Source organism: Coregonus lavaretus (genome assembly GCF_964263955.1).
Source record: "Coregonus lavaretus genome assembly, chromosome: 8".
Taxonomy (NCBI): Eukaryota; Metazoa; Chordata; class Actinopteri; order Salmoniformes; family Salmonidae; genus Coregonus; species Coregonus lavaretus.
Genome location: NC_139995.1, coordinates 20,938,331 through 20,959,966, shown reverse-complemented (window position 1 = coordinate 20,959,966; position 21,636 = coordinate 20,938,331). Strand labels below are relative to the sequence as shown.

The 21,636-nt window shown below is 45.2% G+C and overlaps 1 pseudogene across 1 annotated transcript in view; it reads left to right on the top strand.

The window, feature by feature from the left end:
* The window catches only part of LOC311133964 (mitochondrial S-adenosylmethionine carrier protein-like), an 86,058-nt pseudogene extending 75,229 nt beyond the window's left edge, over positions 1-10,829 (top strand). The window contains exons 5-8 of the transcript in view: positions 1,072-1,116; positions 6,046-6,115; positions 8,075-8,133; positions 10,752-10,829. The product of the transcript in view is annotated as a mitochondrial S-adenosylmethionine carrier protein-like (transcript). The remainder of the gene's footprint in view (positions 1-1,071; positions 1,117-6,045; positions 6,116-8,074; positions 8,134-10,751) is intronic.
* The last annotated feature ends 10,807 nt before the right edge of the window (positions 10,830-21,636 follow it).

Here is a 21,636-nt window from a genome sequence, read left to right as displayed (position 1 = left end):
AGGCCAACTGAATGAACGCTCCTGTTGTTGCTAGGATCAACGGGGGTGACATTTAGTGTGTCCGCTCCGCTCCCCGTCCATTAGACAGTGACATTGACTTCCTCTCCCTGTAACTTCCTGTGTAAACTGATTGTGCGTTTCCAGTGGCAGCCCTCCGTCACGCTCCCAGACCCTCCTTCTTTCATCCCTCCATTCCTGAGCTCCAGACCACAGGCCTCTCATTTATTCATCATCACTACAGAGGGAGAGATGAGAGATAGAGGGAGAGAGTGTGTGTGTGTATAGGTGAGAGAAAGAGGAGGGGTAGAAGAGAGAATGAGAGAGGGATGGAGGTAAAGGCTCCTCAGGAACCAGGGCCTGGCTATAAATATACACTTTCTCTACCTCCATCTCTCCACCCCTCCATCTCTCCACCCCTCCTTCTCTCCACCCCTCCATCTCTCCACCCCTCCATCTCTCCACCCCTCCTTCTCTCCACCCCCATTTCTCCACCCCTTCATCTCTCCACCCCTCCATCTCTCCACCCCTCCTTCTCTCAATGGTCCAGATCCAGTAAATCCCGTCCTGTCCGTGTGGATGACATGATGTCATACAGCTGACCTCAGGAGAGAGGGATCACTAGCATGGCTCTGCTGTGAAATAAGGTTATGCTCATGACAGCATTCACTTTTCCAACGTCTTATGTTATGGTTTGCAGCATGAGAATCATTGTGACCTTTGACCATGTAAAGCCACGGAAAAGTCACAACTCCAAAGGAAGGGAAATAGTTCATTTGGTGGTGTACCAGGAATAGTCTTGTGATCCTTACCAAGGCGTTTGATAGAGGCTTTTGGTCTGACATTGTCTTCAAGATAATAATAATAATATGCCATTTAGCAGACGCTTAAATCCAAAGCGACTTACAGTCATGCGTGCATACATTTTTGTGTATGGGTGGTCCCGGGGATCGAACCCACTACCTTGGCGTTACAAGCGCCGTGCTCTACCAGTTGAGCTACAGATAATTTAGAAGCGTTGTTATAAATATGACATATTGATTGATAATGATGTGCTGTATTCTCTATTTTCAGATCCCATTCTCTCTGGTCCAGTTTCCACTTTGGGAGAATTTAAAGGTACAGTGGGGAAAAAAAGTATTTAGTCAGCCACCAATTGTGCAAGTTCTCCCACTTAAAAAGATGAGAGAGGCCTGTAATTTTCATCATAGGTACACGTCAACTATGACAGACAAAACGAGAAAATAAAATCCAGAAAATCACATTGTAGGATTTTTTATGAATTTATTTGCAAATTATGGTGGAAAATAAGTATTTGGTCAATAACAAAAGTTTCTCAATACTTTGTTATATACCCTTTGTTGGCAATGGCTCCATGCAGATGTCCTCTAGAGCAGTGATGTTTTGGGGCTGTCGCTGGGTAACACAGACTTTCAACTCCCTCCAAAGATTTTCTATGGGGTTGAGATCTGGAGACTGGCTAGGCCACTCCAGGACCTTGAAATGCTTATTACGAAGCCACTCCTTCGTTGTCCGGGCGGTGTGTTTGGGATCATTGTCATGCTGAAAGACCCAGCCACGTTTCATCTTCAATGCCCTTGCTGATGGAAGGAGGTTTTCACTCAAAATCTCACGATACATGGCCCCATTCATTCTTTCCTTAACACGGATCAGTCGTCCTGGTCCCTTTGCAGAAAAACAGCCCCAAAGCATGATGTTTCCACCCCCATGCTTCACAGTATGTATGGTGTTCTTTGGATGCAACTCAGCATTCTTTGTCCTCCAAACACGACGAGTTGAGTTTTTACCAAAAAGTTCTATTTTGGTTTCATCTGACCATATGACATTCTCCCAATCCTCTTCTGGATCATCCAAATGCACTCTAGCAAACTTCAGACGGGCCTGGACATGTACTGGCTTAAGCAGGGGGACACATCTGGCACTGCAGGATTTGAGTCCCTGGCGGCGTAGTGTGTTACTGATGGTAGGCTTTGTTACTTTGGTCCCAGCTCTCTGCAGGTCATTCACTAGGTCCCCCCGTGTGGTTCTGGGATTTTTGCTCACCGTTCTTGTGATCATTTTGACCCCACGGGGTGAGATCTTGCGTGGAGCCCCAGATCGAGGGAGATTATCAGTGGTCTTCTATGTCTTCCATTTCCTAAATATTGCTCCCACAGTTGATTTCTTCAAACCAAGCTGCTTACCTATTGCAGATTCAGTCTTCCTAGCCTGGTGCAGGTCTACAATTTTGTTTCTGGTGTCCTTTGACAGCTCTTTGGTCTTGGCCATAGTGGAGTTTGGAGTGTGACTGTTTGAGGTTGTGGACAGGTGTCTTTTATACTGATAACAAGTTCAAACAGGTGCCATTAATACAGGTAACGAGTGTAGGACAGAGGAGCCTCTTAAAGAAGAAGTTACAGGTCTGTGAGAGCCAGAAATCTTGCTTGTTTGTAGGTGACCAAATACTTATTTTCCAACATAATTTGCAATTCAATTCATTAAAAATCCTACAATGTGATTTTCTGGAGAAAAAAATTCTCAATTTGTCTGTCATAGTTGACGTGTACCTATGATGAAAATTACAGGCCTCTCTCATCTTTTTAAGTGGGAGAACTTGCACAATTGGTGGCTGACTAAATACTTTTTTCCCCCACTGTATGTATCCTCCCCTCTGTCTTTCTGTGCTTTAATTTGTCCCTGTAATGATGGTGCAGTAAAGTCATAATAGGCTGCTTATGTTCTGACATATTTACAGCTGAGTCGGCCCTACTAGGCCAAATCTCCTCGGCAGTAGAAAATAGGAAATTACACCCTCGTTTAATGGGTCACCACGGCTACCATCAAATGGAGCTGCAATTAGTCATCCTCTTCTAGTATGGTCAACCGTCTCTCTCTCTATCTCTCTCTCTTTAACTCTGTCTCTCTCTCCCTCCTTCTCTCCATTGTCTGGCCCTGGACACATAAAAGCCATTTCTCTTTGAAAAGACAGCATTAGTGAGGGTGACATCATGTCTCCGGGTGCGGGATTCAGAACATTCCATTAACATTAGGCCCAAACGGGCAGCACAGCGTGGACGGACCAGGAGGGGAGGGAGGGGGGACAATGGGCCACACAGCTGTGGGGGGAGCGGGGGATGGAACTGTACCCCTCTCTCCCCCCTGCTCCAGAGTAAGACGTGTCATTCACAAGCCCCTCTTTGTCACCCACTCAAAGGCCTACACTCCAGGCTATCTGCACACAGTCGTCAGGGAAGAGTTCTACTGGTCAGACCAGCTCTGGAATCTGGCCCTTCTCCCCCTCTCCGCTCTCCCCTCCTCTCTCTACTCCCCTCCTCTCTCTTCTCCCCTCTGCCCCTCTCCCCTCCTCTCTTATCTCCTCTTGCCTCTCACCTCTCTCCTCTCCCCTACCGGCCTGGGTAAATTGCAGTCTCTCCTTGAGATCCCTGGCCTGAAAAAACATAAAAGTGTAGAGGGGACTATAGAGTGAAACTCAAGAAAAATAAAACGAATAGCTAGCTAACATTTATAGGTCTTTTTTGGCTGTTGGGAGAGCCAGGAGACTATGTGAGTTTATGTGTGTGCTTGTGTGCGTCTGTGTGTGGCATTCTCACCCTGAGTTCCACATCTGCTCCGGGGGTAGAAATGTGCTGCGTTACAGCCTTTTATTTCTGTTTCATACGGAGCCAGCATCACAGCCAACACAGAACAGCTGTCAGCAGACTCCAAGAGCTCCTCACACGTCACCCAACCAGTACAGATCAGCAGAGCCGTGATTCATTCCACTTACATACTATGGAATCAATCTATGCTGAGAAATGTACACACAACTCAAACTTTCATGCTAATATCTCACTGACATCATTGCATGATTTTATGTTATACTTGCACACACATTTTCCAAGTTAGGATTTAGCCCCCTGTCAATCGAATTCAGTCAGCAAATAAACTAGAGCAATCACCAAATCCACACGGCATGTCCTCTGACCTCCAGATCCACAAAAACATCACCAACACACACATGTCGTATCCCACTCCCATGGCCCACCAAACCAACACAGCTTATTATCATTGACGTAGTATGTAATCATTACTAAAACCATAAGACTGAAACACACATTTAAACTCTTGAAACCAGAATGTTGTCCATCACCACACCAGATAAGTCTAAGCACCACACACTCACGCAAGCACGTGCACACACACACATAGAGGAGGATGAGGAAAGTGTCACACACTGATCTGTTTCACCTGTCTTTGTGATTGTCTCCACCCCCCTCCAGGTGTCATCATCTTCCCCATTATCCCCAGTGTATTTATACCTGTGTTCTCTGTTTGTCTGTTGCCAGTTCGTTTTGTTTCGTCAAGCCTTCCAGCGGTTTTCCCCTTGCGCCTGTCTTTCTCAAGTTCCTGGTTTCCCGGTTTTGACCTTTCGGCCTGCCCTGACCTTGAGCCTGCCTGCCGTTCTGTACCTTGTCACACCACCCTGGATTATTGATCTCTGCCTGCCCTGACCCTGAGACTGCCTGCCGTTCTGTACCTTTTGGACTCTGATCTGGATTACTGACCTCTGCCTGCCCTTGACCTGTTGTTTGCCTGCCCCCTGTTTTTATAATAAACTTTTGTTACTTCGACACTGTTTGCATCTGTGTCTTCTCCTGAAACGTGTCTATTCTCCATTTCTCCATGACCAGGCAGATTTACCTCTAGTAGTTATTCATGAAGGAGAAGTGAGAGGGTGGAGAGGCTTCCCACCACACATACAGGCCTTTGATGTCTCCCTTTTAATCTGCAACCTAATGGAATACACATGACACATCCCAACCCTGTACTGTACCTGACAGCTCTCCCAGCTCTCCACACTGTGCAAGGGTATTTTGGGGTTTCTGAACGTGTGTGTATTTGATTTGAGTGTGTGTGTACTGTATGTGTGTACTTGTGTGTACATGTGCGTGTGTGTGTGTGTGTGTCATAAAGACAGCATGTATGCTAGAGATTAAGTTTGCAGGGGGGTTAATATTTGTAATTATTCCATGCTGTTCCTCAATTGCAGCAATCATCCCTGCTTCATCTATTCTAGGGAAACCAAACTATCACAATGTGTTTTCAAGAAGGACCAGCAATTATCTGTAGTCCTCGGGCAGAACCTGCAGCCCAACTACACCCAGAACTCTACGCCAGAATCCAACACAATCCAACAGCATTCAGTCCTGTCATGCCCACCAACGGTGAGGAGGGAATTATCTTTGTTTTATAGCAACCTCAAACAAGACAAGTATATGTTGTGTAATTAGCTAGGGGTGAGGTATTGTGTAATTAGTTGGGGTTCCAGTCCAACCTGTTTAATATGACGTTGGCCCAGCTAGCGCCTCATGTTACACTATTTGAACATCAACACAGAAATATGGAACACAGAGGCCTGAGCTGGTCCAAATCCATAAGGTGAATATTGAACAAATGTTGTTTCTTCACTCTTTGGCAAGATAGCATAGACTGCAGACAGTTCTCTTCAGCTGGCTCCATTCTGTTCCCTCTTGACTTGGATGAGACTTAACCTCCATAAATATGATAATATAAGTGCTTAGCTTCTCTTCTCCAAATAAATGATTATGTTCTCATATTATGAGTACAGTATAACTTTATCAGCCAGGCCGTTTCTGCTGATCTGAGGAATTGTGGGGACCTTTACTGCACTCCTCGTCTCTGGGACTTTTTTCATGTCTTTCCCTTTCTCCTTCCCCCTCTCTTTCTTGTCCTGTAATGTGCTTGGGAACAAAAGTGAATGACATCACTCCGAAGACGGAGAGGAGAACACAAAAATAGCGGGGCAGTTTGGTTCCCAGCCCCAGGCCGATTCCGATGAGGTTTAAGATGTTTTTAATGCGCCTGATAACTCTTATAACCAACCCTCTCTCTCTTTAACTCTTTCTCCATCTTTAGCTCTCTCTCTCTCTCTCTCTCTCTCTCTCTCTCTCTCTCTCTCTCTCTCTCTCTCTCTCTCTCTCTCTCTCTCTCTCTCTCTCTCTCTCTCTCTCTCTCTCTCGCTCTCAGACGCAGTGGTCATGGAGGCAAGGTCACATGTCCTTTTCTTGGCAGGCTGCAGTGTGCGGAGCTTTTGCAGGTGCAGGGGATTATATGCTGCTTTGGGAAAGGCAGAGAGAGAGGGATGGAGGGGAGGTTGGAGGGTAGAGGGTCAGGAATATAGGAAGTTTACCCAAGCCACATTCCTGAAGAATTCCACACAGGTTACCTCAGTTGGCACAATCTTTCACCTGCGGCACTGAAAATGAAATACAGAGAATGAAAGACAGAGAGAGTTGGGCCATAACTCTTGAGTACCGGTATGTGTGACAGGCCAGACAGAAAGCAGATTGATGGGAGCTGAGGGTTTGGGCTGAGGACACTGCACCCTGAGGACCAGAGACATGGACATAAGCCACCCCACCTGGTGCTAACACACACTGGGGACAAGGGGGGGGGGGGGAGTTGGAGGGCGAGGGAAGAGATGGGGAGGGGGTGGGGGGGTAGTAGAGGGAGATACTGATTGAGAGGCGAGGAGCAAGCCAGAAGTAGAGAGGGAATAAGAGAAGAGGAGGTAGAAAAGAAGAGGGAGATGGGGGAGAGAGAGGAGAGAGCAAGCCAGGATGGGAGAGGAGGAGAGAGCAAGCCAGGATGAGAGAGGAGGAGAGAGCAAGCCAGAATGAGAGAGGAGGAGAGAGCAAGCCAGGATGGGAGAGGAGGAGAGAGCAAGCCAGGATGAGAGAGGAGGAGAGAGCAAGCCAGGACGAGAGAGGAGGAGAGAGCAAGCCAGGATGAGAGAGGAGGAGAGAGCAAGCCAGGATGAGAGAGGAGGAGACAGCGCAAGCTCTGAGTTGAGTTGATTTCCCTGCACAACAGACAGAGGACCTAGAGGGATGCTCAGGTTTCAGTCCACTTCCCCATATCATGCCTTATAAAGTATGTGTGATCCAGTCAGCATTGGAAATACTCACACTTCATATATTCCACTACTTGTGTCAAAGGGTAAGAGACCCATAACGGCGCTGTCTCTCACCTATGAACCGTCTGTTGAAATGACAGCTTCATTGCCAGACCACTAAGTTGGGTTGAGCTAAAATTACTTCATTGATTGATTTGCATTTAACCTTGATCGTAATGTGGATCATCACATCATGTGATTTTACGCCAGTTCAAGATCCCAAATCCAAAGGGACCCGGTTTATAAGACTGGCATGGATACCATAGGCTTTGAGGGTCCTCCAAGTGTAGTATCCAGTATGTTTTATCAACACAGAGTCTACAGTATCCTTGGTGAGGGTTGGGCAAGTAAAGCTTCCTTACACTGGCGAAATGAAGTCAAAGAAGTCTGCTACATACTCCCAGCTAGTCAAATCCATACTAATTCTCCATACAGTGCTTAAAACAATGGTGAACGTCCCCGAGCATACAGAAATGGTTATTGGAAACCGCCTATAACATTTACACGTATGACATTTAAATGGCCAAGCATCAGCTCCTCTCCCTCACTATTCTTCAGTGGCCCATATGTCCCTGTTTACTGACACCAGTTGCTATGTAGCATAGACTGGAGGATAGTCAGAGAGACACACACTGAGGGGGTAAAGGGGATTTTGCAACTCTCCTCCTCTCCTCTTAATGGGGACATCTTTAGAACCTTCAGCATACAGGGCCTCCAACTTGGCCTGGGTTTGGGTAGAGGGGAGATGAGGGGGGTAATAGCTCCTCTAGCTGTGCATAAAGAAGAGCAGCCATGGATGGGAGGAGAGGGGTGAGACTGTGTGTGTTTAGTGAGGCGTGGGTCTCATTGTGACAGTGGAGCGGGAGGAGAAGTGCATCTGGTCCAGGAATGGGGATGGGCCTGTATTGGAGAAACAGATCTTTTGAGAGTCTCAATTTATCCTATTGAATCATAAAATGTAGCTCAAGATAAGATTGATGTCAATTCTGGTAATATTGCATAGGCAGGCCATAAGAGAGTTTTTATGTATTTGTCATTACAGAACAGAAATGTTTGCAGTGCACTCATTTTGTGTGTATGTATGTGTACGTTTTTCTGGAGTAGCAGCGTTGGTCACCAATCCCCTGGACGTGGCTAAGACCAGGACCATGTTGGCCAAGGTAAGGCCAGCTACAGGACTGGTCAACACCGCTGTCTGTCTGTCTACTGAGTGATGCCCCACAGACGGAAAGCCCCACAGTGAACTGCAGTTCCCTAATGTAGACACATCTCAGCAGAGTAGGGTTACTCAGGGATAGTGGTGACACATACATTCCCTCTGTGTTCTCCGCAGCACAGTGTTGAATGGACAGTGTTCCATGGACATGTTTGTGTGGATAATTTAATGTTAGCTGTAGTACATCTGGACAGGCCAGAGTAGTTTCCATTGGAACGGACAGGACAGACAGGCCTCTCATCTCTCTCCGAGAGAGCAGGAACAGAAGGCTAGTGTCATTGTGTTAGCCTAGTGCTGGGCTCTGTGTGCTGGGCTCTGCTCTGCTTGTCCTGTCCTGGGTTTCTCTCCAGGCGTTTACTCTGCTAGCTCCTGTGTTTGTCTGACTGCCCTGACTGGTTAGTGTTTCTTTGTGTTATGTTAGTGGGGGTGTTGTGAGTTCAGGTGCACCCCCCAGCCTCCACCACCCCATCTGTGTCCTTGGATAAGACAGACTGTTCCGTACTACAGACTGTTCTCTGTAACACTTCAGTTGGCTTGACGTTGCTCTTGTGTGAAGATGGTGAAAACAATGCTGTATAATGTGTCATAACATTTGTTGTAAACACGTTTTAGCAGGGGTTATAAAGTCAGGGGTGAGGTCAATTTGGCTTTCATTGACGTAATATTAGCTGGTTGTGAGACCAATGCATGTTTTTGACAAGTGCTAAAACACACACACAGTCTAGCATGTTCAGAGCCTCTATAAAAAGCCACATAAGATCACCCAAAGTAGTTAATTTCCCTTCTCTCCTTCACCCTGGCCTTGCACGCCTGTTGCACAAGTCCAGACAGGACTGAGGCGTGGCGGGAGAGAGAAGTAGGGGAAGAGGGGAGGAGTGGTGTTGATGGGATATGGCGGTGTTGGAAATTTTGTGGTCCTCTGTAGCTCAGCTGGTAGAGCACGGCGCTTGTAACGCCAAGGTAGTGGGTTCGATCCCCAGGACCACCCATACACAAAAATTTATGCACGCACGACTGTAAGTCGCTTTGGATAAAAGCGTCTGCTAAATGGCATATTATTATTATTATTATTGGAGCTTGTCACATTAATTTACATTTACATTTTAAATTTTAGTCATTTAGCAGACGCTCTTATCCAGAGGAAAAGTTTATTTCCGTGGCTGGCTGGTTGGTTGGCAGAATGAAAGAGCTGTGTTGTGCAGAGCCAAGGCCAGGCCAGGGGCGATGTTAGCTGGGAAAGGGGTAGGCCTGCTGGATGCTGGCTCAGAGAGACGTCTCGGACTGTTCCTCAGTGGCCAACTGAACCTGTAAAAACACAGAACAGGACTCTTACCACGCTGCACTGCCCACAGCCTGGCACACATAGCACTGTGCCCCCTGACACCTGTACCCACTGCTACAACAGGTCCCCAGTCTGAGCCTGACACATCCCTGCCTCTGGAGCCTACTGCTAGAACAGGTCCCACCTTCACCCAGGACTAACTGACTGACTGAACTGTCTATGTCTACTACAGGGATTAGGGAACTGGAGGAAGGGAGAGGAGGAACAACAGAAGCCAGAAAGATGGTACATACCCACCAGTGAACCTCACTGCTACAGCACACTCTTAGAAGAGAAGGTCCTATCTAGAACCTAAAAGGGTTCTTCGGATGTCCCCATAGGAGAACCATTTGAAGAACCCTGTTTGGTTCCAGGTAGAACCCTTTTGAGTTCCATGTAGAACCCTTTACACAGAGGGTTCTACATGGAACCCAAAATAGTTCTACCTGGAACCAAAAAGGGTTATCCTATGGGGACAGTCGAAGGACCCTTTTGGAACCCTTTTTTCTAAGAGTGTACAACAGGTCCCTAGAGACAACAAATACATCTAGTGACAAATGTAATGAGGGGACGTGGGTCAGAGAAATGGAGAGAGGGAATAAGAGCCAAATAGAGAGAGGGAGAATGTACATGTCAGCATAGGCCTGTTCTGAGTGGGCTGTGTGTATTTCGGACACAGATATCCCCTGTTCCTCTCTCCTTTCTGTGACTGAGGGAAAATAAAACTTGTGGGGCAAGTAAAGGAGAGAGGGGTTTCGTCTCAGCCCCTCCAAAAGAAACAGGGGAGAATGAGACAAATCAGATGTAGGATTCAACAGGATTCCCATGTAATTTCACCAATAATTAGGGTCAAAAGTATTACTGCTGGGCACACCACACACACACACTCACTCCTCTCCTGTCTTCACTTCCTCCCTCCCCTTGCTAGTCCTTCCCCTCCTCACGATTAAAACCACTTCTCACCCTCTCTCCACTCCTCACCCAACTCCCCCAATCAAGACCTCTGGCATAAAACTGCAACAGGTGGAGTGTGGGTGGTGGGTGGTTATGGGTGTCACCTGTGCTGCCACAGATGTCAGTGAAGGGAAACAGGGGAGGGAGGAAGAGGAAAACTACACAGGGTGTCTGTCCAAGCGGCACAAAGTGGAGAAGACAATCCATCCATCATTATGCCTCTATTTGTTCATTCTCTCTCTCACTTTCTCTCTCTCTCTTTCTCCTCTGTCCTCTCTCTCTCTCAGGCTGGGACTAGTACAGCAAGTAGAAACATCCCACTGGTGCTGTTAGATGTGTGGAAGACTAGGGGCTTGACAGGTTGAGTATGGCCCATCACACGCTGCCAATCTGGGAGAACCTGAGGGCTAGGCTTGGGTAGCCTTCTGTGCCTATGCACACATTTCAAAAAGTGTCTCTATTGTTGAAAGACAAATGTGTTTTTCATTTCTTAAACCATTTATCTTAGCCTGTTTAAAATGTCTGACTTTGCATGATCTGATTTAAAGTCCTACAGTTCCTCGTATAATCAGGTTTGCCTGATGGTAGGAACACTAGTCAGGGGACATAAATTCAGCACAGAAACCTGAAAAAGGAGAAATAAGAGCTTTCCGAGAAACATAACTTGTCTGAATAGTCTTATTGATTAAGACATTAGTGGGGCCAATGGTAAGGTTTATGTGTGGAGCTGAATATGTGATGTGTTTATGACATCTCCTAAAGAAAAGGCCAGGTCAGGAGGGAGTGCTGGGCTGCCAGCCCTAAACCAAACAGCGCTGTGAATAATAGTCTGGTTTGTATATGAGCAGCCACCATTTAGTTAAGATCTACAGGCCTTGATGTTAATAGCAGATTTGGTTTGGGACGGTGCCAAAAACACACTCTCTCTCTCCCTCTCTCACCCCTCCTCTCTCAGGCACTATCAAATATATTTTTTTAATAGGCTGTAGTAATGGAATCTAATCAGAGTGCAATTATGTTGGGAAGAGGTTCTGATTCAACATTAACTGGCTTTTTAATAACCCAAGGGTGGTTCCTTAAACACACACGGCTGGGGAGAGAGAAGATCAGGGATGGGGTGGGCTTACTGCATGGCTCTTCTTATGTTCATGAAGCCGCCATATTTCTCTTCACCTTTGAAGAGCAGATTTCCAGTAGTCGAGAAGGATCCCCTGTAGAAAAGACTCTACCCCAAGCCTCCCAGCTGCCACGATAACCCGCCCCTAATTGAAAGAGTATTCTTTGATGTTCCCCCTCTTCTTTGATATTTTGTTTTTTTCTGGTATTTTTTCCTTCTCTTCTCCTCCAACAGATTATCTTAATTTACTCATAAGCCAGCTGCAGTGGGAGGTTTTCTGTACAGCTGAGGGAGCAAGCACAATAAGCCGTACAACATGAAGGAATTCCCCAAATCCATTACCCTGATAGTGATATACACAGTCTCTTCGGGAAAACCGAAGGGGGGAAAAGCAGAGCCGTGATTCCATAGGGCAAAAGCCTTGGCAGTTTCGCCGGAGCATGCCTGCTACAAATTGCTGGGGCTTTAAAGCTGTAATTATGGTAATAGGCCCAATTGCAGTCTAGTGAAGCCATAAAGTGCTTCCATCTGTCTGCAGTGCCCCAGAGCCCTGCCTGCCTGCCTTACAACTGGGCTAGACCAACGTTACAAACCTCACCACACTAACCAAAACACAACAACAGCCAGGAGCTCCCCACCACAACCAGAATGAAGCCAAAACACAGACAAACAATGGCAACCTGAGTTCACCAAGTCCACTCCTCTTCTCATGACATACAGTGCCTTGAGAATGTATTCATACCCATGACTTATTCCACATTTTGTTGTTACAGCCTGAATTCAAAATTGTTTAAATATACAGTGGGGAAAAAAAGTATTTAGTCAGCCACCAATTGTGCAAGTTCTCCCACTTAAAAAGATGAGAGAGGCCTGTAATTTTCATCATAGGTACACGTCAACTATGACAGACAAAATGAGAATCTTTTTTCCAGAAAATCACGTTGTAGGATTTTTAATGAATTTATTTGCAAATTATGGTGGAAAATAAGTATTTGGTCAATAACAAAAGTTTCTCAATACTTTGTTATATACCCTTTGTTGGCAATGACACAGGTCAAACATTTTCTGTATGTCTTCACAAGGTTTTCACACACTGTTGCTGGTATTTTGGCCCATTCCTCCATGCAGATCTCCTCTAGAGCAGTGATGTTTTGGGGCTGTCGCTGGGCAACACAGACTTTCAACTCCCTCCAAAGATTTTCTATGGGGTTGAGATCGGGAGACTGGCTAGGCCACTCCAGGACCTTGAAATGCGTCTTACGAAGCCACTCCTGCGTTGCCCGGGCGGTGTGTTTGGGATCATTGTCATGCTGAAAGACCCAGCCACGTTTCATCTTCAATGCCCTTGCTGATGGAAGGAGGTTTTCACTCAAAATCTCACGATACATGGCCCCATTCATTCTTTCCTTTACATGGATCAGTCATCCTGGTCCCTTTGCAGAAAAACAGCCCCAAAGCATGATGTTTCCACCCCCATGCTTCACAGTAGGTATGGTGTTCTTTGGATGCAACTCAGCATTCTTTGTCCTCCAAACACGACGAGTTGAGTTTTTACCAAAAAGTTATATTTTGGTTTCATATGACCATATGACATTCTCCCAATCCTCTTCTGGATCATCCAAATGCACTCTAGCAAACTTCAGACGGGCCTGGACATGTACTGGCTTAAGCAGGGGGACACGTCTGGCACTGCAGGATTTGAGTCCCTGGCGGCGTAGTGTGTTACTGATGGTAGGCTTCGTTACTTTGGTCCCAGCTCTCTGCAGGTCATTCACTAGGTCCCCCCGTGTGGTTCTGGGATTTTTGCTCACCGTTCTTGTGATCATTTTGACCCCACGGGGTGAGATCTTGCGTGGAGCCCCAGATCGAGGGAGATTATCAGTGGTCTTGTATGTCTTCCATTTCCTAATAATTGCTCCCACAGTTGATTTCTTCAAACCAAGCTGCTTACCTATTGCAGATTCAGTCTTCCCAGCCTGGTGCAGGTCTACAATTTTGTTTCTGGTGTCCTTTGACAGCTCTTTGGTCTTGGCCATAGTGGAGTTTGGAGTGTGACTGTTTGAAGTTGTGGACAGGTGTATTTTATACTGATAACAAGTTCAAACAGGACAGAGGAGCCTCTTAAAGAAGAAGTTACAGGTCTGTGAGAGCCAGAAATCTTGCTTGTTTGTAGGTGACCAAATACTTATTTTCCACCATAATTTGCAAATCAATTCATTAAAAATCCTACAATGTGATTTTCTGGATTTATTTTTCTCAATTTGTCTGTCATAGTTGATATGTACCTATGATGAAAATTACAGGCCTCTCTCATCTTTTTAAGTGGGAGAACTTGCACAATTGGTGGCTGACTAAATACTTTTTTTCCCCACTGTACTTTTTTTTCTCACCCAACTACACACAATACCCCATAATGACAAAGTGAAAAAAATTGTTTAGATATTTTAGCAAATTTATTGTAAATGAAATACAGAAATATCTAATTTACAGTACATAAGTATTCACACCCCTGAGTAAATACTTTGTAGAAGCAACTTTGTCAGCGATTACAGCTTTGAGTCGTCTTGGGTATGTCTGTATCAGCTTTGCACATCTGGATTTGGGGAATTTCTCAAATTTTTCCTTGCAGATTTTCTCAAGCTCTGTTAAGTTAGATGGGGAGCTGCGGTGAACAGCAATCTTCAAGTCTTTTCGCAGGTTTTCATTGGGATTCAAATCTGGGCTATGGCTGGACCACTCAAGGACTCACATTCTTGTTCTGAAGCCATTCCAGCAATGCTTTGGCTGTATGGTTGGGGTCATTGTCCTGTTGGAACGTAAATATTCACCCCAGTCTAAGGTCGTTTGCCTGTATTTGGCTCCATTCATTGTTCCCTCTATCTTTACCAGTCTCCCAGTCCCTTCCGCTGAAAAGCATCCCCATAGCATGATGCTGCCACCACCATGCTTCACGGTAGGGATAGTGTTAGATGGGCGATGAGCTGTGCCTGGTTCTCTAGACATAGCGCTTTGCATTCAGGCCAAAGAGTAAAAATGTTGTTTCATCAGACCACAGAATATTTTGCCAATGATGGAGACCACTGTGCTCTTGGAAACTTTCAACACTCTAGAAATTGTTTTATACCCTTCCCCAGATATATGCCTCATCACAATTCTATCTCAGAGATCTAGGGACACTTCCTTGGACTTCATTGTATAGTTTCTGCTCTGACTTGCACTGTCAACTGTGGTACCTTATATAGGCAGGTGTGTTTCTTTCTAAATCATGTCCAAACAATTGAATTGGCCACAGGTGGACTCCAACCAACTTGTAGTGACATCTCAAGGATGACCAAAGGAAATTGGATGCACCTGAGCTCAATCTGGAGTGTCATAGCAAAGGTGGTGTGAATAGTTATGTAGATATTTCTGTATTTCATTTTGCTAAAAATTCAAAAAACATGTTTTCACTTTGTCATTATGGGGTATTGTGTGTAAATGGGTCAGGCTGTAACACAACAAAATGTGGAATAAGTCGACGGGTATGAACACTTTCCGAAGGCACTGTAAGTTTAACTTTCTTAAAGGGATGGTGTGAGATTTTATCAATTAAACCCCTAGAGTCGATTGACGCACCGGTGCGTCAATCTAAGTTGCATACCATAAATTAATCATAAAAATGTTTGTCAGACCATGAGACATCCCGAAAATCGGTCTTCTCACGGAAACGTCTGTAGCGTCCGAATGGTTTGACCTACAAACGTTTATGACCACTCTATGGAAAGGGGAGCATCTCATAAACACGATGGTGTTCTCCATTTTTCTGTCACGGAACTCGTCTGAAGGTAACTGGTACCGGTAAAAACAAAAATAATGGAAGTATGAAGGTAGTTTTGTGCATACCCAAAAAAAGGGGTTAAATATGTGTAATAAAAAAAAAGGAAATAGATTTAGAACAGACACTTCAAAACCTTGTTTCTTATGATTTATTTTTTGACTGTCCTTTTTGCCATTTATGAATATGTTATTCAATGCGTTTCTATGGGCTTTAGTAGTAAAGGCTACATCTATATTTTAACAAATAATTTTTAAATAATTTTTTTATACCTAAAGAGGTCTTACAATTCAAAATCAAATAGCTAAATTATCCATATTATGACCATCTTAAAACAATTCCATATGTCAGTTTAGCACCCCCAATGTCTTAGACTCTAAAGGATTAAGCCCTTTTTCTACTTACCCAGAGTCAGCTGAACTCATGGATACCATTTGTATGTCTCTGAGTGTAGTTTCAAGGAAGTTGCTTGCAAACTAGCATTAGCTTAATGGCTCGAAGTCTACAGGTACAGTTAGCTGGTCTGTAGACTTCCAGTCATTGTACCTACGTTAGTTAGCAATGGCTCGCGAAACTACCTTCAACTTCCTTCAAACTGCACACAGAGAGAATGGTATCCATGAGTTCATCTGACTCTTGGTAACTAGAAAAAGGCCTTAATTGCCAAAATCTCACACTTTCACTAAAATAAACCAGAAAATCAATAGTAATTTCTGGTTGTTTATTTAAGTTAGCTGGCTAACTCATTGATCCTGCTTTGTCGTATAGCCTACCTCTCTGTTCTCCTTGATTCCACCATAGTCACCTCATAGAAGGTGAAAGCTCTAATAAATATATGTTTTATTGTCACATAGGTCCAGTGAAATGTGTTTAGTGAATGCCTACTGTCCAGTTATTTCACATTAGTGCAGATGAAGGTGAAATTAATGCACCCCTTTTGAGCAGATAATTAATGAGAAGAAAAGTGGGTCTCTTACATTAGTGCTCCTGATCAAAAGGAGATGAAGAGATGAGGTGTATCTAAGACCACTGGTTCTCAGCATGATTAACACCAAAGCCTTCCTGCTGATCAGCAGCTCTCTCCTGCTGAGGCCTCAGGGTAATTTTAGCCTGCACGGTCAGGAGGCTGAGAGGTGATTGGCCTGTGATCAGGGTATGACTGATCTGTGTGGCTGGCGGGCCGCTGATGTCACAGTGAGTCAGAGAGCCCCAGGGGTAGATTGAAGAAGTTCAGCCATTCTGTTCCACAGGTGGGGCTTCTCCCAGACAGGATGTGACAAACTGTTCTATCTGAGTGAGCCAGAACACATGGAGGTGGTCTGGAGAATTTAGAATCTTGGAACGCTTAAGAACTGTTCTGAACCTGGGCCAATAAAGGCTTTCACATGGGCAGATACTGAAAATGGGACATTATTTTTTTCTGTTGATTTCCTTGGTTTGTTTTTAGGAACAACATTGGCTTCAGGCACTCACTGGCAGCCTACTACATGCAAATTTTTAAGAGTACAATATTTTGATATGTAACGCGTGTGATGGAAAAGGTTGAGATTCACAAACAGCGGGCGCTAACTTCTATTTCAGTCAAAGGTGATAACTCTGCAAAGAGCAAACTGAAGGGCAGGATGAGAAATGTCCCCTTCCTCATTTGTTCAAGCTTAAGCATTCTCTCTCTCTCTCTCTCTCTCTCTCTCTCTCTCTCTCTCTCTCTCTCTCACACACACACACACACACACACACACACACACACACACACACACACACACACACACACACACACACACACACACACACACACGCAGTCTCTCCAAAACACCCAATCCGACTTGGAGCATTCTTAAATGTGGAGTTCCGTGAATGGCTGGGATAGTTGAGAGATCCCTGACATGCTTGGCACCTTGTACAGATTTGCAGCTGACAAAATTGATGTATTAGTGGTTAGACCATTTGTGACCCCATTTCTAAATGGAGGGCCATAAAACCTCCCCCCAGCCCACCATCCCCCTGGCCCCCACAGGTGTCCCAGGCCTCTGGGGCCTGGTGTGTTACGTAGGCCAGCCCTGGAGCAGCCATGGCACTCAGAGCAGTTAGAGCTGCTAGTGGCGAGAGCAGAGTCAAGACAGACAGACAGACAGACAGAGGAGTGTGGGGGCGTATTGTCAGGATGGGGTTCCTCAGTAAGCAACAAAACAGTCCAATGGACAGGACCCAATATATGTCCAGTCAGTAGGGGGAGAGGGAGAAGTGGAGAGAGGGGAGAGAGAGTAAATGCTAGTGTGTGTGTACAAGAGTGGGGGAGAGAGAGGAGGAGAAAAAGAGAGAGAGGAATGGCTGTGCTGAACCGGGGTATGTGAGCTGAGCCAGTTGAGGGGGCTGTTGCTGGACGGCCGTACAGATGGTCAGTAGAGGGACGTGTGTGGATGTCATCTGGCCATCAGTCATGCAGAGAGAGAGAGAGCTCCAGCAGGGGTTCAGCAGTAATCCACAAAACAGCTGTGTGGAAAAGGGCCTTGAGAGACTGGGGCACTCATGTCCTGTCACATCCCCTGACCCCCACAACGTCAACAGCCTGGAGAGTCATCTAGCTTTCTAAAACGGACTCTAAAACAGCCTCTCCAGTCCACTAGCTTCCGAAACGGACTCTAAAACAGCCTCTCCAGTCCACTAGCTTCCGAAACGGACTCTAAAACAGCCTCTCCAGTCCACTAGCTTCTAAAACTAACTCTAAAACAGCCTATCCAGTCCACTAGCTTCTAAAACTAACTCTAAAACAGCCTCTCCAGTCCCCTAGCTTCCAAAACTGATTCTAAAACAGCCTCTCCAGTCCATTCCACTAGCTTCCAAAACTGACTCTAAAACAGCCTTTCTGTTTCCTACCTTCTAAAACTGACTTTAAAACAGCCTCTCTGTTCCATAGCTTCTAAAACTGATTCTATATCATCTTAGTAAGCTCTTGCTCCCTAAAATAGTCCCTCTCAGAACATACAGGTTAGCAGAGAAACGTGGCGCAAGACCCAGTAAATTAAGAAACGTAACATGTTACTATGTGCATAATTCCAGTCTCTGTCTTTTCAGTCTGTTTTCTGGCAGTATACCTAGATCCACCTAGATCCACGTCCATCAGTCTGGGAGGTTTAATCTTCCTGGGAGCTTATGAAAAGGTCAGACTCACTCAGCTATAAAGACCCTGTCTTTGGCCTGGGGAGAGGAGAGTGGAGGGCAGGTGGGAGAGCAGAGGGTTGTCCCTGGAGGGCCCTGTGCTGTGCTGTCCCAGCCTGAACCAGCCCTTGTCTTGCAGGCCCCGGGACGCGAGGAGGAACACCAGGTGCCTGTGGCGAGTCATCCCTGATCGCATTACCCCGAGGTCTGCATTCCTGCTCATCAGTGCGCTGCAGATTGAGTTTAACTGCCTGAATTCCAGTTATTTAACAACACGGATCGCTTTCAAAAGAAACGTATACCTCCGAGCCAGAGTATCTACACTGTATGACCATGTGTGAGTGGAAATGGTATTAAAAGGTATTAATGGTATTAATCTTTTTATACTATTAACCTTTTTGTGATTATTTTTGTTCTGTGTTCATTGTCTAAAGCTGGGTAATTAAAGGTAAAATGCAGCCATTTTTATCTCACTATCAAATAATTTCTCAGTAACAATGAAGTACCTTACTGTCATTGTTTTCAATTAAAATGGTCAAAAATAAACAAAAATAGCTTTGTAGCAAAGGAAGAATTTGGCTAGGACTGTCTGGGAGTGGTCTGGGTGGGAGGGAAAAACGGAAAACTAGCTGCTATTGTTTAGAACTCTCTTTCTTATTGGTCTATTAACTAATATACCGCCTAGTGACGTCACCAGTGGTCTTTTCAAACTGAGCATTATCATCATTTTCACAATTTCACACTATTATTACAACCTCATAGTGTGGAAATGTATACAAAATCACATTTTTAAATGGTATAATAATGGCAGAATAATCACCTCAACATCCAAGGTCCTCTCTGGTATTCAGTATGGGGATACGGTGAACAAAACCACCTGCATTGAAGAGCCCCAAGGGAGCCATTCAGGCATACTGTATCACACCCCAGAAATAGCCTATTAGAGAAGCATCATGGGCTCATCCACCTGCAGGCTAATCTAAAGTAGCAGGCGTAAAAGAAACGCATGAGCGGGGTCAGCAGAAACCGGAACCATCCAGTTTTCAGGCTTTGCCTCTTCTGTGCTTTTCCCCTGAAAACCGTATGGTTCCAGTTTCTTTTAACCACGCAGAGGGTGCCTGCAGGCTGTGTGTCATTGGTGCTAGATGGGACTTGGGGCCCAGGGCCTGTGATTCTGGTGGATTATACACTAATTTGCTAGAGGAATTGTGTCACCACAACTGTCATCACATGAATGCAGATGGATGGACAAACTACAATAATGGACTTTTAGCCAACTCCAATTGAAGGGGTTGTATTAAACGTATACCACAATTTAACTGACCACCTGCTTTACCCAGTATTAAAAACTGGTCAATACTCAATGACATCCTGAATAGATATCAACCTTTAACTCTCTATTGCCTTGGTGAACATCCAGAGTATGGAGCAAGCATAAAAATGAAATTGTTTTTCCAAAAACAGGTGCTACATTTACTACGGGGGCCATGTTTTGTGAATAAACCCCCCAGCTTGTTGTCCTAAAACCCGAAAATGAGTTTCCTCTGGTTCGTTCCGCCATCCCTATGGGGTAAATGAATGGGCAAAAAATAGGGTTTTGGAATAAAGGCTGAAAATCGTATCCGTTTTGTTCTATGAGATATCAAGTAAAATTGTATTTGTCACATACGTCGAATACAACAGGTGTAGCCCTTACCGTGAAATGTTTACTTACCCCTTAACCAACAATGCAGAGTTTTAAACAAGTAAATAAGAAACATTTGCTAAACTAAAGGAAAAATAGTAACATAATAAAATAGCAATAACGAGGCTATATAATAAAATATATCATTTAGCAGACGCTTTTATCCAAAGCAACTTACAGTCATCTGTGCATACATTTTCCCTAGCGGGAATCAAACTCAAGAACCCTTGGCGTTGCAAGCACCATGCTCTACAGTCTGAGGCACACAGGACCCATATACAGGGCTACCGGTACTAAGTTCATATACAGGGCTACCGGTACTAAGTTCATATACAGGGCTACCGGTACTAAGTTCATGTGCAGGGGTACAAGTTCGTCGAGGTAATTAATGTAATATGTACATGTAGGTAGGGGCGTGTGTGTGAGTGTGTTTGTGTGTGTGTGTTGGAACATCAGTGTAGTATGTGTGAGTGTGTGGTTAGAGTCCAGTGAGTGTACATTGAACCTGTGCAAGAGAGTCAGTGCAACAAAAAAAAAGAATCAAATAAGGGGGTCAATGCAAATAGACCGGGTAGCCATTTGATTAACTGCTCAGCGGGTCTTAAGGGTTGGGGGTAGAAGCTGTTAAGGAGCCTTTTGGTCCCAGACTTGGTGCTCCAGTACCGTTTGCCGTGCGATAGCAGAGAGAACAGTCTATGACTTGGGTGGCTGGAGTCTTTGACAATTTGTAGGGCCTTCCTCTGACACCGCCTGGTATAGAGGTCCTGGATGGCAGAAAGCTCGGCCCCAGTGATGTACTGGGCCGTACGCACTACCCTCTGTAGCGCCTTGCGGTTGGATGCTGAGCAGTTGCCATACCAAGTGGTGATGCAACCAGTCAGGATGCTCTCGATGGTGCAGCTGTATAACTTTTTGAGGAACTTGAAGCTCTCGGCCCACTCCACTACAGCCCCGTCGATGTGAATGGGGGCATGCTCGGTCCTCCTTTTCCTGTAGTCCACGATCAGCTCCATTGTCTTGCTCACATTGAGGGAGAGGTTGTTGTTCTGGCACCACACTGCCAGGTCTCTGACCTCTTCCCTATAGGCTGTCTTATCAGTCAGTTAACACTTTATGAATTATGAAGCCTTTGTTCTTTTTTTTATTACATAAATACTTAAAAATTCACAAAAAGTGATATTAGCTGATGTAGAGTATCTCATAGAACAAAACATATAAGATCTCCTACAGACCTTATTTTTGGCATTTATCCAAAAATGCCATTCATTTCCCCATAGGCTTTGTCCACAAAAAGACACCATTACTATTTCTCTCTATTGAGTCCTTCATATGTCTGTTGGAGGGAAGGTAAAAACCATTAAAGCCTGGGAGGGCACGGCGCTTGTAACGCCAATGTAGTGG